The sequence below is a fragment of the Budorcas taxicolor genome, chromosome 3, assembly GCF_023091745.1.
Source record: "Budorcas taxicolor isolate Tak-1 chromosome 3, Takin1.1, whole genome shotgun sequence".
NCBI classification, from domain to species: Eukaryota; Metazoa; Chordata; class Mammalia; order Artiodactyla; family Bovidae; genus Budorcas; species Budorcas taxicolor.
The window spans coordinates 84,372,793-84,387,736 of NC_068912.1; the positions used below are offsets into that span (position 1 = coordinate 84,372,793).

At 41.0% G+C, this 14,944-nt stretch overlaps 1 protein-coding gene across 4 annotated transcripts in view; it reads right to left on the minus strand.

The window, feature by feature from the left end:
* NFIA (nuclear factor I A) overlaps positions 1–14,944 on the minus strand; it is a 394,800-nt gene that overhangs the window by 123,297 nt on the left and 256,559 nt on the right. The window lies entirely within an intron of this gene.

A 14,944-nucleotide genomic window follows, 5' to 3' on the forward strand; every position in this document is an offset into this window, starting at 1 on the left:
AACTAAGCCCTGGAGTGAGGTTAAATCACTTGCCCTGGATCACAGAAAGGCAAGGAAGAGAGACAGCCAGGATTAAAATTCAAGGATGTCTGACCTCAAAAGCTGGGCTTTTCCTGCCATACCACCCTGAATTTCATGTACAATATTGGTCTTAAACTTGAAATGATAAAAGGGTATATATTGTATCTGCCCCCACAGGATTTATAACCTAGTGGAATAATAAAAAAATTATACCTGAATATCTAATGCAAGGCTAAAAGTGTTAAATCTCACAGGGGAAATGACTAGAATGTGTTCAGTTCAGTTGCTCAGTCGTGTCCGACTCTTTGCGACCCCATAAATTGCAGTATGCCAGGCCTCCCTGTCCATCACCATCTCCCGAAGTTCACTCAGACTCACATCCATTGAGTCGGTGATGCCATTCAGCCATCTCATCCTCTGTTGTCCCCTTCTCCTCCTGCCCCCAATCCCTCCCAGCATCAGAGTCTTTTCCAATGAGTCAACTCTTCTCATGAGGTAGCCAAAGTACTGGAGTTTTAGCTTTAGCATCATTCCTTCCAAAGAACACCCAGGACTGATCTCCTTCAGAATGGACTGGTTGGATCTCCTTGCAGTCCAAGGGACTCTCAACAGTCTTCTCCAACATCACAGTTCAAAAGCATGAATTCTTCGGCGCTCAGCCTTCTTCACAGTCCAATTCTCACATCCATACATGACTACTGGAAAAACCATAGCCTTGACTACATGGACCTTTGTTGGCAAAGTAATGTCTCTGCTTTTCAATACGCTATCTAGGTTGTAATAACTTTCCTTCCAAGGAGTAAGCGTCTTTTAATTTCATGGCTGCAGTCACCATCTGCAGTGATTTTGGAACCCCCAAAAATAAAGTCAGCCACTGTTTCCACTGTTTGCCCATCTATTTCCCATGAAGTGATGGGACCAGATGCCATGATCTTCATTTTCTGAATGTTGAGCTTTAAGCCAACTTTTTCACTCTCCTTTTTCACTTTCATCAAGAGGCTTTTTCGTTCTTCACCTTCTGCCATAAGGGTGGTGTCATCTGCATATCTGAGGTTATTGATATTTCTCCCGGCAATCTTGATTCCAGCTTGTGCTTCTTCCAGCCCAGCGTTTCTCATGATGTACTCTGTATATAAGTTAAATAAGCAGGGTGACAATATACAACCTTGACGTACTCCTTTTTCTATTTGGAACCAGTCTGTTGTTCCATGTCCAGTTCTAACTGTTGCTTCCTGACCTGCATATAGGTTTCTCAAGAGGCAGGTCAGGTGTTAGGGAGGTTCAAAGGAGTAATAGATCTTATTGGCTTGGGGATCAGAAAAAGGGCTGCCTCCCAGAAGAATGGGTGCTTAAGCTGAGCTCTCAAGGCAAGTGAGCGTTTAAAGAGGCCCAGAAGAAGATAGGAGAAGTTTCCTAGGCAAAAGGGAGCATGTTACGTAAGTTTGGAGGCAGGAGGTAAGAGAGTGATCTGTGGGATCCATGACATATTCTGAGAATGGCAGTGATAGAATAATTATCGAATCTGAGGAATGTTGCCCAGCGCAGGCTTCCCAGGTGGCTCAGTGGTAAGGAGTCTGCCTGCCAATGCAGGAGATGCAGGAAATGTGGGTTCAGTTCTTGGATTGGGAAGATCTCTTCGACAAGGAAATGGCAACCCACTCCAATATTCTTGCCTGGGAAAGTCCATGGACGGGGAGCCTGACGGGCTACAGTCCATGAGGTCACAAAGAGCTGGACACGACTGAGTATGCCTGTATGAGGAATATGAGCACAGCAACAGCACACAGATTGAACACTGGGTGACTGTAACTCTGGAGGCAGGGAAATCAGTTGACAGGTTGATTTGGGAATCCTGGCCAAAGGGAACAGAGACCTAAACTATGCTGTCCGGGATGAAAATAAAATTTTCACAGTTGGTATCTGTCACCTCTTCCAGGATAGTGAATAGGTATAAAAGGCAAGTTTCTAATTATACACAATGAAAGGGCATAAATAAGCAAATAATCATATTATGCTAATAAAGTATCACAAAGATGTATATAATGAAATGTGCTAATGATGGTATTATGTCCTTTTTGCAAATCAGGGAAACGCATCTGCCCAGGATGTCAAGCTGGGCTTCTGAAGCTAATGACTAACTGCTTGCTGGTTTGGTATAGAGATTATGGCCACTGCCAATCAAACATGGGGATCCTAAGGAAGGACTGGACCACCCACAACACTTCCTTTCTGCTTGATATATTGTGAAACTGATTTTTCTCCATGTGTACTTGACCATAGGCTTCATCATTTTTTATCTCTTATTAATATATAAGATTTTCTACCCAACTAGACTGAGTGCAATTTAAGCTCTGTAAGGACAGACATCCCAGGGCATAGAAAAAGTGCTGATCAGGGCCTCAGAGAGACTGTTTATAGAGTGTAGCTCTGCCAATAACCACCAGAGGAACTTGGTTAAGTCACTTAAGCTCTTTGGACTTCATAATGCTAGTAATAATTATAATAAAAATGAGAATCCACTACCACGGTCATCACCATCACAACAAGGACTAACACTGACTAAGCATCACTTCTGGGCAGACACTGGCTAAGAGCTTTAAGTACCTCATCCTATTTAATCCTCACACCACCACTAGGGAGGACTGAGGCATGAGGGGGCTTCGTAACTTTTCTAGGTCATGAAATTGGGGGGGTTACACCAGGTGGCCTTTAATCCTACAGATCCCACAGTCTCTTTTATATCCCCAAACAGCTGATGATCAATAAATATGTTTTGAATTAAGAAGAGTAAATATCTGTTCTCTCCATTTGCACCCCCTCCCCCCAAACTTTAAGCAGTACTAACTGACACTTGGAAATCTGTAAATACACACAAATGGTGAGAAAGGGCTTCTCATTGCTCTTAATTAGCACTGCGATTAGTCCAACCTAAAGCATTTGTGGATTTTTGCTCCACTGAGGCGTTTTCTGCGAAAGGTTAACTTTGGGGAATTGTCTCTTAGATTTTATTCCTAAATCATTCATCCCCCTGCCCCCACCCTTCTTTCCTGTCATCTGTAGAATGTAGTCTTTGTGTCATTTCTTAATAAATGGTTTGCTATTAAGGAATCATTACAGTAATGTGGGCTATTGGAAGAAAGGGGTTACTTTAGTAGCCAACCCTCTTAATGACCTGCTCTTCAGTACACATTAGTAGTTGGATAAGGTTGTGGTTATTGAACTTCTGCCATCCACCAGAGACAATCCGCTCAGGCTTGCATTGTTGGAAAGAGAGGATGATGGAAAAAAATTTTTTTCTAACCAAAATTTCAAGCTACTCTGCCTGGGAGATGACAGGGCACTGAGTTTACAACTTGCTTAATGGGAATCAGTGGGGAGTATTACCTAAACGACCAGTGTGGCCAGTCTATGGTTAAAAGCACATCTTCTCTGAGAGGCTACATTCAGTTATTGTCGTTCAGCCACTCAGTTGTGTCTGACTCTTTGCAACCCCACGGACTGCAGCATGCCAGCCTTCCCTGCCCTTCACTATCTCCTGGAGTTTGTTCAAACACATGCCTTTGAGTTGGTGATGCCATTCAACCATCTCATCCTCTGTTGCCTTTTTCTCCTTCTGCCTGCAATCTTTCCCAGCATCAGCGTCTTTCCCAATGAGTTGGCTCTTCACATCAGGTGGCCAAAGTACTGAAGCTTCAGCTTCAGCATCAGTCCTTCCAAGGAATATTCAGGGTTGATTTCCTTTAGGATTGACTAATTTGATCTCTTTGCTGTCCAAAGGACTCTCAAGAGTCTTCTCCAGCACCACAACTCAAAAGCATCAGTTCTTCGGCACTCAACCTTCTTTATGGTTCAATTCTCACATCCATACATGACTGTTGAAAAAACCATAACTTTGACTATATGGACCTTTGTCGGCAAAGTAATGTCTCTGCTTTTTAATATGCTGTCTAGGTTTGTCATAGCTTTTCTTCCAAGGAGCAAGCATCTTTTAATTTTGTGGCTACAGTCATGGTGTATGGTGATTTTGGAGTCCAAGAAAATAAAATCTGTAGCTGTTTCCACTTTTTCCCCATCTATTTGCCATGAAGTGATAGGACTGGATGCCATGATCTCAGTTTTTTGGATGTTGAGTTTTAAGCCAGCTTTTTCATTCTCCTCTTTCACCTTCATCAAGAGGCCCTTTAAGCCAACTCTTTAGTTCCTCTTTGCTTTCTGCCATTAGAGCAGTATTATCTGCATAACTGAGATTGTTGTTCACCAAATATTTATGGAGCAACTCTAATGTGCCAGGCACTACTCCAGGTGCTTGAGATCCATCAGTGGACAAGATATATAAAAACCCTTGTCCTGGTGGTGTTTACATTTTAAAGATTAAAAATCACACCTGGCCCTCCCTCAAATCTGCATGACAACTAAACAAGATGGAGTAATGGCCAATAGCTATTCCCCAAGAAAGACTATGAGTGGATTTCCAACTTCTAAAATAACTACTGAAAGAAAAGAGGTACATTTCTCTCTAGAGTACATACTCTAATACACTCACTGAGACTTTGTGAACTTGTACTTTAAGACTAGAGGGGACAAAAAAAAGTCCAACAACAGCACACAGTTCTGAGGGCCCAGCACAATTTAGTGTTGTTTTGCATGCTAGTGGCAAAGATCTTGTAAGAAAGTCCATGTCACAGGCACAAAGGAGTGAACATGGGAAAACACTTGGTCTTCTTTCTATCAAAGGCGCAGTTGTAAACGTACAATGCTATGAAAACTCAAGCAAATCTGGAATCATCGTTAAAGGGAATTAACTTGGAAAGTAATTTATGGCAAGAAAATTCAACTCCTTTGTTATCTTCCTTTCACCATAATATGCTTCCTGAGCACTGCCTATGAGAAAGAGCTTTTAGAAAGAAAAAAAATAAGTATAGTAAAATTAACTCATTTTATCAATTTGTGCTCTTGGCCAGAGTTTCCTGACTGTGGCTACGAGGGGCTGTAAAACTGATGAATTTGCATGGAAAAAGAAACCAGTGTAAGTAATTTGTGTAAGAGGGAACACGGACATAGACTGCTATAATTCAGACGCCCTGCAGATAGCAGACTGCTGCAGTGTGAGCAGTTATGGGTTAGAAAAATGACCACACTGCAGTCAGTCTGACTTGAATGGAAATCAATCATAAAGGTACTTTCTCTGCAGCTCCAACACCACAGTCTTCAGCAACTCCTTTGCCAAGCAGATTTCTGGTCTGTAAACCATGTGGTGCTCTCCTTTCCCCTTTCTTCCATCCTGAAAGATCCGGCCAATGAAGGCAGGGAGTGTGTTTTTCCAGAATGGCACATAAAAGACAGGCACTGAACTAAAACAAGGGTTTCCCTCTATGTGAAAATGAACTTCCCTGCTATTATAAGATTGAGGCAATGTTTTTTATGAAATGAAGTATTAAGTGCCAAAACCCAGCAGAATGTTTTAACCCTCTCAAAGGCATCGCTAACACAGAGCACCGTTTTCACACATTCATGTTTTGAATACCCAAGGTAAGGAATGTGTGTGCTTGGGGTGGCAAGAAGGTAAACAGAGGAATTTTTATTTCTAAAAAAATTTTTTCTTTTACTAAAATAAGAACCATTCACTGATGCCCTCCTTCCTCCCCACTATGAGCCATGAAGATGGTTCATCTTTGATAGATAATTATTAGGAGTTCAATTTGTCAATAAAGCATACTCAGGCACTTCATCGATAATCATAAACTCCAGTCTTGGGTCTCAATAAGCTTCCAGATCTACTCTATAAAGCAAAGGACTGTCTGCTACTTATTTTCTGTATTCTAAGCACACAGTAACTGATGCTTCATACATTCACGTGCAACAGATGATTACTGAGTTGAACTAAAATTATATGAGCTTGTTAATGAAAAATGGTGAGGAACTAATATTTATCAAGCATTTATTGTGTGCTAGGCAATGGAATAGGTGTTTTATTTGAATCATCTCATTTCATCCTTGCATGGGGACATGGAATATGTATTTGTATTTATTCTCATTGACAAGTAAGAAAACGAGCTGTGCGGTTAAGCAGCAAGATCAGGATCACACAGCTAAACATGTGACCGAGCACGGGCTTGAGCCCAGATATCTAGATACCTGCCAAAGAAACAGAGGTGAAACACACATTTCTCCTTGTCTTTCCTTCATCACTGGTTACCGGAGAGATGCATTTAATAAGATTTAAATAGAAAAATATTTATCACCTACCACGTAACTGGCAAAATGACTATCTCATCCTCTCCCTTCTCACTTCTTTCTTTTTAGAGGTCTGAGTGTCAGGCAGTGCCTTCACTGGGTGAAGAAAGAGCCAGACACATGGTTCAGCTGAGCAACCCACAGTGGGGTTAGTGATGCTGATGCGTCTCTCGCACTTGTGGCTTCTGCCTTTGGGACCAACACTGATTATCTGCATTTTAGAGTATCATCTCGTCACAGCTTTTGGTTGAGGTCGAATGTGGTACCCATTTAGTATACGATACAGCCTGGGCCATGGGATTAAGTCTTTTCTGACAGGGGATGGATCTGATGGCCTAAGAGGTCTTTTCACCACAATGGTCTATAAACCAGGGATGGGCTTCTAAAGTAAGCCCCTTAACCAAGAGTGCACTGGGACTATCTGACTATTAGCTACTAGGAAACCAAACTATGTCAACAGAGTCCCATTCCTACAACCTACAAATCCAGCCATCTTCAACAATTCTCAATATGTTCAGCAAGACCTGTTTAGTTTTTTTTCCTCTTCCATCTATTGAAAAATTCTGGGTGCTAGTATGTCCTCATATCAATCACATATTGGATTAAATCAGTTCCCAATATCTGACCTAAAATGTGGCTTTTCTGAGTGTGATTCCCATCAGTCTTGTCCTTGACATGCCTATAGCGTCATCAGCAATGGTCTCTATAATCAGCAAGATTTAGTGAGGACACTACATTCCAACAAAAATCTCAACATAGTATTTGAAGTCTTATTGTGGGGTAATGTAAGAATTCTGTCAGGCTTTTGGAAATCCCCAAAATGTCTTTTAGTTCCCTAAATGTTACCTATTGAATATAAATATCTGCTCTGTAAAAATCGAGGCTTATGAGTGCATAAATAAAGACTTACTAAAAACTACATTGGCAGAAATTACCTCCAGCATGCTGGGATTTTTATGTCCATAATGAAAAAGAGAGTGAAAATTTCAAATACTATAAAACCAAATACTTTTTAAACCTGAAAAAACCCACAGTATGGCTGGCTACTTAAAAAATTGTTAACATGTCAGTGTTTAGACTAAGGATTTTTAAATATCTTGCTATCCATTCAAAGCCCTGGAAGAGAAATTTTCAGGGTAACATAGAAACATAGGCTTTGGTTGAAAGCTTGAGGAATAAAAATTTTTGGGATTCCTAAAGTAGATGAATTAGATCTAGTATTGAATGCTCTTATTCTATCAGAATTACTAACTCTGAAGGGGTCACTAGAATGGTCCTTGTAATAAACTGATTTTAGAACATGAATTCTATAACCAGCCCCTGTTAATTTATACACACACACACACACACACACACTCAGCACATACACACACACATGTTTTAAATAAATTTGCTGATAGTATGGTCGGCTCAAAGATCAACTCTGAGTGAAAGATCAGAGACAGAATCCCTGTTCAATAATAATCACAGTAGTTCCATTGCCGAGCATCTGCTATGTGCTGGATGCTTGACGTTTTCCACTTCATCCTTGAAACAATCCTGAAGGGGGTTTCTATTTCCATTACTCAGACACAGGCCCAGCACACAACCGGTACTTAATAAATCTTTGCTGATTGAATAAATGATGGTTAGCTATGAGGAGAACACAGTTGAGAAGGGTTACATGTTGCCCAAAGTCACCTCACAGAGCCAGGTTACCTATTTTCTCTGTAACTATTTTATAATACCATGATGCCATCTTGTATATGATTTTATGTAATATATCATCCAAAGAAAGAATTACCTAGAAAAGACGATAAATAGAGGAACAGATGAGCAGAGATCGTAACAAAATAGTGTGTACATCAAGGTGTTAAGTGTTTTGCTTTTTCCTGAGTCAAATCTTTATAATAAAAATATTCACAGTCTGGCAAATTTAGCAGAAGATTCAGCTAAGAAAAGAAAATGAGAGGCTGTCTAAATCTTGCCATAAGAACTCACTGCTTCAACCAGGAAGACTGTAGGGGTGTGTGTGTAACACACCCTTCGTGCACAGCATTGACTGATGGGTCTGCGGATGTCATGAGCTCGTTCTTATCCTAGCTCTAGTTTCAGCTGAGATGGTGATCATAACACCACTGCCAGAGGGCACAACAACACAGGGTATATGCACATTTCAATTTGCAGGTAAGGGTGGGAGCACTTTTTTACTTTATGTGGCTCTTTCTCAAGTGGGTGAGGAGAGTAGGACAGGAAAAAAAATCATGTTTGGCCACACATAGTGTGAGCCAGGATTCAGAAGAATGAGTAGTTTGATGAAAATTTCTATTACTGCCAGTTCATTCCAGTTGTTGCCAGCCTTACTGTCCACATATTCACCCCAAATATGTCAAGAAAATTAAAAGAAAAAATTTATACTACAAAACATCCTTCTGAACTAACTCAATTTCAGTATTTATTTTGAAAATTTATTGAATTATAGTAGAGGAAACCCACTAAATTAAGCCAGTAAGACTGGGTTTTTTTTTTTCTTCCTAAGAGTATGGCAATATTTATTACTTTATCTCTCTATGAGAGGCTGGTTAAAACTAGAAAATAAAACATTTGCAATGTCATAATACATTCAGAATAAGGTAGCTTTGACAGGCAAAGTGAAGAACAGATACAGGGCCAATCAGCATTCTCTATTTCATAATGCAACAGATTTTCTTGAAAAACTGCACTTTGGAGATAGGCATTTTGATTTTTTTTTAAAGGAACTGCTACTCTTTTGTGTGCTGCACACGATACCCTCACTCTGGAAGAGGTGCCATTGACTTCTACAGATAGAAAATGTGTGAGATTCATTTTAAAATTACTAGTAGAGCCTGCTATTGACCATCTAATTATGCCGAGTTCCATTTATAAACATAGCTAACCACTAAGTTTATGGAGACTTTTTGTGCTGCTTTAATAGGATATTGATCGAGAGCATAGTTTGAGTGGACTGCCATTGAATTGTGTAATGGCAAACAAGAGGCAAGGTCACAGCCACTGTTCACGCTAGGGCTGCAGTCTATTTTTTATTATAATCTTTCTGGTTCTTCCCTTAATGCTCAAGCCCAAATGGTTTCTTTCAAAAGAAGAACTTGCGTAAGAATATAACCTTAGTTTTAAGAATAATTTCCATGCCCTGATCAAAGGCGAACCAACAGGCTACTTGTTCAGAAAAGAAAGTTTCATATCTACTCCACTTTAATGAAGACCTAAAATCCAGCAAATATTTAAAATGGCACCCCCGGAGGACAAGGACATTCGGAATCTCTTATCCTATACGAATTTCTTCATGAGTCTTTCTTTGCAAGAACATTTTGTAATTTTTCAAGTTTGGGCTTGACCCTGTCAAAGAGATTCATTTCCTCGTTGTACCTTGGAGGCGAGTTAATTCTGTTGTAGTAGCTCCATCGTGGCAGGTTAGACTGTTACCAAAGGAGTTCCTACTAAATTGCTGGCCAGAAAACCAAGGGTGTGGATGTGGGTTCCCCAGAGACGCACAAAGGACCTAGAGACTTCAAAAAGAATTTTACGAATGAACTGCAAGTTGGATCTTAGCAACGATTCCCGTGTGAGAATACAGAAGAGTGTGCATTTCTAAAGCAGCAAACAGCCACTAGGGTGCCACCTCATGCCAGGCTGAGCAGACGCCTTCCTCCATTCACTCCTGCTCTCCATTGACAAACACCTCGAGAATTCTGTAGCCACCCAGCAGCCTGGCTTTGTGGCAGAGCCAGGATGGTTCAGCTGCTGGATTTTAATAGATTCTGCAGCAGTGCAATGGGAACCCCAAATCAGTCTGGGTAACTGAGAGTGGTTTTCACACCCAAAGATTCTAAGGCTGGCCACAGTGTACTGAGAACCCTGGCTTTTCAAAATTCCAGGGCAATGAAGTCATCCCCAGCCACGAAGTTTACTTAACCCTTGCAGCCGGCTCGGGTGTACAAACCACGGCTAGAAAATTAGAACCCGTCAGGCCAGAGTCACAATGGCCTGTGTGTATTTGTGGTTTTCCTCTTTTCCCAGTGAAGTATTTAAGGTTTCAGAGTCACTCCACCAACTTCAAGTAAGAGAGTCAGCACTTTAGAAGGAAATGGGCAGAAGGAGTGGATTTTTTTTTTTTAAGGAGGATTTTCTGGGTTCATACCAGGAAGAATATCTGACAGCCTCAAAGCACTCACTCTGAGGAAAACATTGGTGCCAAATAAACAAGAGAGGGTGCTGACAGAGAGCGCTATCTAAGTGGCATCATTCAGCCGCCAGTGGAGTGGGCTCTCTTTGTAGCAACTTCATGGGAGACAGACCCATCTGAAAATGCTTCTAGAAGGCTTTGTTTGAAAATGCAGCATCATGTCAGAGCCATTTCAACAGATGGTTCCTGTCTCTTTCCTCACAGTATTATGCTAAAACAACTTCAGTGATTCTGAACCTCATTGTTAGCACTTGTAAACCCCCTCCCCCAGAGCAGAGAAGACTTCTCCCTTCTCTCTGGCAACGTGTCTAGTGGTCTGTATTCCACCCTCCCTCCCCCAGAACAAAGTAATAAATAACCAGAACTACTTTCAGATGGTCCGAGCACAGGGAGGAAAAAGGTAGGAAAAGAATGAATGTATATTTACTTTTATACTACAGACTTGCTTTGCTGCTAAGAAAAACAGAACTATCCTTTTTTGCTTTTCATGGACTCCGGATGATGTAAAAAATTAAAAGTTAGGTACACAGCAGACAGGCTTCCCTTGTAGCTCAGATGGTATAGAATCTGCCTGCAATGCAGGAGACCTGGGTTTGATCCTTTGGTTGGCAAGATCCCCTGGAGAGGGAAATGGCTACCAGCTCCAGTATTCTTGCCTGGAGAATCCCATGGACAGAGGAGCCTGGTGGGCTACAGTCCGTGGGGTTGCAAAGAGTCAGACACGATTGAGCGACTAACACACACGTAAACACACACACACACACACACAGAGGGGGTAAAGAAAGAGGGAAATTGCTGGGAGACAGCAGCAGGAGCCTCTGATTCTAACAGGTGTGTGCAAGTGAGAAGGATAATTAAATGTCGAGCAACCTTGTCACTTGACCCTCATCTCTGAATGTGCAAGGCTAAGCTGGCAACTCTTCCTTGAGTTTCTCTGCCACTGCCACCCTGTAGTAACATGATTATAATCAACAAACTTAGCACACGGTTATTTCAGTGAATCCTCATGAGGAAACACTGAAATAGCGTCTCCCTCCTCTGTTAAGTTTAAAAGGGGGAAAACTAAAACCAGAAACTAACTGGAAACCTGGGGAATGTCAATATTTGTTTAGCAAATTTAAAAATTAAATTCAAAAGGTCCAGAAAGCGGAGAAATTTTCAAGCTAAGGCCACCATCCGTGTGAATGTTCTGGACCACGTAGGTGGTGATGGGGGTCCTGGGTGGGGCTAGGACAGACAGGAGGAAGATAAGAACTGTGCAACACAGCAGAAGAAATTCTAAGACAGTGAGGATATTAGAAGCTTTTACCTTTTACATCCAGGTAAAAGGCTAAACTATAGAAAGAGTAAAGGGATCCCTGGTTGGGGAAGTGGGAAGCACAGGTGATTTGTAAAGAAGTGAGACTGTTCTGTAATAATGGATGTATCTGTCAAAACACATAGAATGTAAAACACAAAGAAAGAACCCTAATATAAACTACAAACTTGAGTTATAATAATATATCAGTATCAGCTCATCAATTAACATGAATGTACCACACTAACAAAAGACGTTAATAAGACAGGAAATTGGGGAGGAAGCCACATTGAAATTTTTTATGATCTGTTAATGTAGAACAATAAACTTAAACTTCTCTAAAGTCTATTCATTACAAAGAAAAAATCAAACCTGAAAACAAATCCAGGAAAAAACTGTAATTAAGTACTTTACTTGTTTTGGTCTACCCGAAAATCATTTTAATTTTTTAATGCACAAATAAATAACTGAAAAGTTTATCAACTCTAACAAGAAATCATAATTTAGTAAAAGTACAGAATCTTTGGATTGTTTGCTTCTATAATAGTTATAGGAGGGTGTGTGTTAGTCACTCAGTCGTGTCTGACTCTTTGTGACCCCACAGACTGTAGCCTACCAGGCTCCTCTGTCCATGGAATTTTCCAGGCAAGAATACTGGAGTGGGTTGCCATTCCCTTCTCCAGGGAATCTTCCCAACCCAGGGATCTAACCTGGGTCTCCTACATTGGCAGGTGGATTCTTTACCACTGAGCAATCAGGGAAGCCCTACAGTTGGTTACAGGAGAGGTCATGACCAAAATGTCTGCAGGCAGTTGAGTACAGTAAAATGAAAAGAGCAAGTTTCTGAACTTTGAGCATCACTGATTCCTTTATCTATAAAAAGGGACAATAACAGCAACCATGGGAGGACTGAATGATGTCTAGCACAAGGCCTGGTACTTAGTACTTGATAAACTCTAGCAACTATAATTTTTCATATTAGTTTAGCATCATGCTCCTTCCAGGACTAACATCATGCATGAAATCAACTTACGTGCCAGTAAGCTTATTTCTATCTCAGGGTTGCAAATGCACCCCAGCCCCACTTATCAAGAAAAAGTGTCCACTGCAGCGTTTAAATGGATGCTTAGCATCTCTACCGTGGGGAAGGGGGCAACACTGGAGGGAACGGTTAAGGATGTTGACGCCATCATGTGACCTGAATGTTTAGTCTTTCAGAACGGTGTGTGGGTGAGGAAGCATGAGCCGGGGATCCTTCCCCCAGCAGCCAAGGCAATCTTGAGACACAGACCCTGACAAACCTGGATTATAGATCTGCGGGAGGGAGGGGGCTCTGCATGGCACTTTGGCCTGAAGCCACAGTTTTGCTGACACAGCCCAGTCCCACTCTTGCCAAACAGTTTCAGTCAGCATGAGGCTATGTGTGAGTGAATCCTAGAGCGATTACACAGCAGAGTGCAGAATCGAAAAGCATTTGGGAGCCGAAGGACGCTCAGGATACCAGGCATCAGCAACACGGCCCTCTACACAGGGACAGGAAACAAACCAGGTCCCTTTGCAGATTCAATGTGCGGTTCAACCATAGCCCCTGGCAATCCTGAAGGCAGACCGAGAATTTCCTTGGCAACCGTGTGGGGCAGACTGAATGCAAGTCTCGTCAAGATGGGCCCTGAGAAGCCTCGGGATGTAAGACCTTAAAGGACACAGAGAGCGTGGAAGAAGGCTGCGATTCTGAGGTTGGTGAGCAGTGTGGGCCTTGACCTACAGAGGCCTAGGTTTTAGGACACTGACAGTGATGAAAATTTAAAAGGATGCACAGCAGCCAGGGTAGACTACAAAAGGTCTTAGGCATCAATCTTAAAAGGGTTTTCTTTACTCATTAAAGCTAAGGTGATATCCTGTAAGGGATCTATGAATGAATGTATGTCCCAGTAATGCCATTAAGACAGTTATACTCTTATACTCTATATTACTATTCAAATTATAAGAAAATAGTAGGATGATGATCACCTTTTAAAAATCTTAAAAAGTAAAAAATATACATATGAATGCATTACCATTTGTCAATGGCTAATCAGCTGTGCTGTGGCAGCAATATACCCTCCAAGTTAACAAGAAAATCTAGTCTCCAGCTCGCTGTTGGTACTCCTCGAACACTTCATAATATGGCAGCAACTTCTCCATGCCAGGTCATAAACTTGCTGCTCATAATGCTTCATTCTCTAGGTTTCCAACATCCCTACACCAGAACATTACAGCATCAGCAAGGACTCCTGGTGCTATAATTCCAACACTAACCATGGTTACCTTCTTGCTGTTTCCCTGTCTAGTCTCAGGCTGCAGATGTCTTCAAGTTCCTTTGGGTTAGTCTAAAAGTATAGATTCTAGCACTACACGGATTTAACCTTTTGCCTACTTGTTTGACTTTGGATAAATGACTTAACTAGATCCTTAATTTAACTCATGTGTAAAAATGACAGTAATATCTTAACTGACATGTTTATTGCAAGGATTAATTTTACGTAACATACATGAAAAGCTGTGCTTAGCAGACAGATTCTCTGTCCCTCTACCCCTGTATTCCCTGCCCATACCTTGGTATCCCACTTTCTGGACTTTTAAGAAATAAGAACAGACAGAACCTGAGCCTGTGAGAATCAGGACAGCTTGCCTTGCTTGATCTGACATCTTGTCATGAGACTGACTTGCTTACTCAGTCAAGCTTGCAAGACTGTAATACAGTGAATGGAAGGTATGAACTTGAAATAAAAATATTTATTTTTACTCCACCTCATTCCTCAAAGAATTTGATGCAGCTTGAAACCAACTTCAACAATGCAAATTTTATCTACAAGTGATATTTTGAAGTAGAAAGGGGATTCAAAAATAAAATTTAAGTATTTGGTATCTTTTCCCTTGGTACTGGGACCTAGAATATCATAGTCAGTATAGATATGTGTTCTTTTAATGTTAGCCAGAAACTTGTGTTTTATTTTAAACCATCAAGCACCACAGGCACAATGCCTAAGGCCTATATGATCTTTTCAAGACCTGCAAAGTTATCTGAAATATGATGAAAATTATTATTAGGTTTTTGAAGTATGTTGATGTATGATACTTTGTCAGTTTCAAGGGTACTGTAGGTATACTTTTAAATAAAAATAAAGAGAAGTCTTTGTGGAATGGCA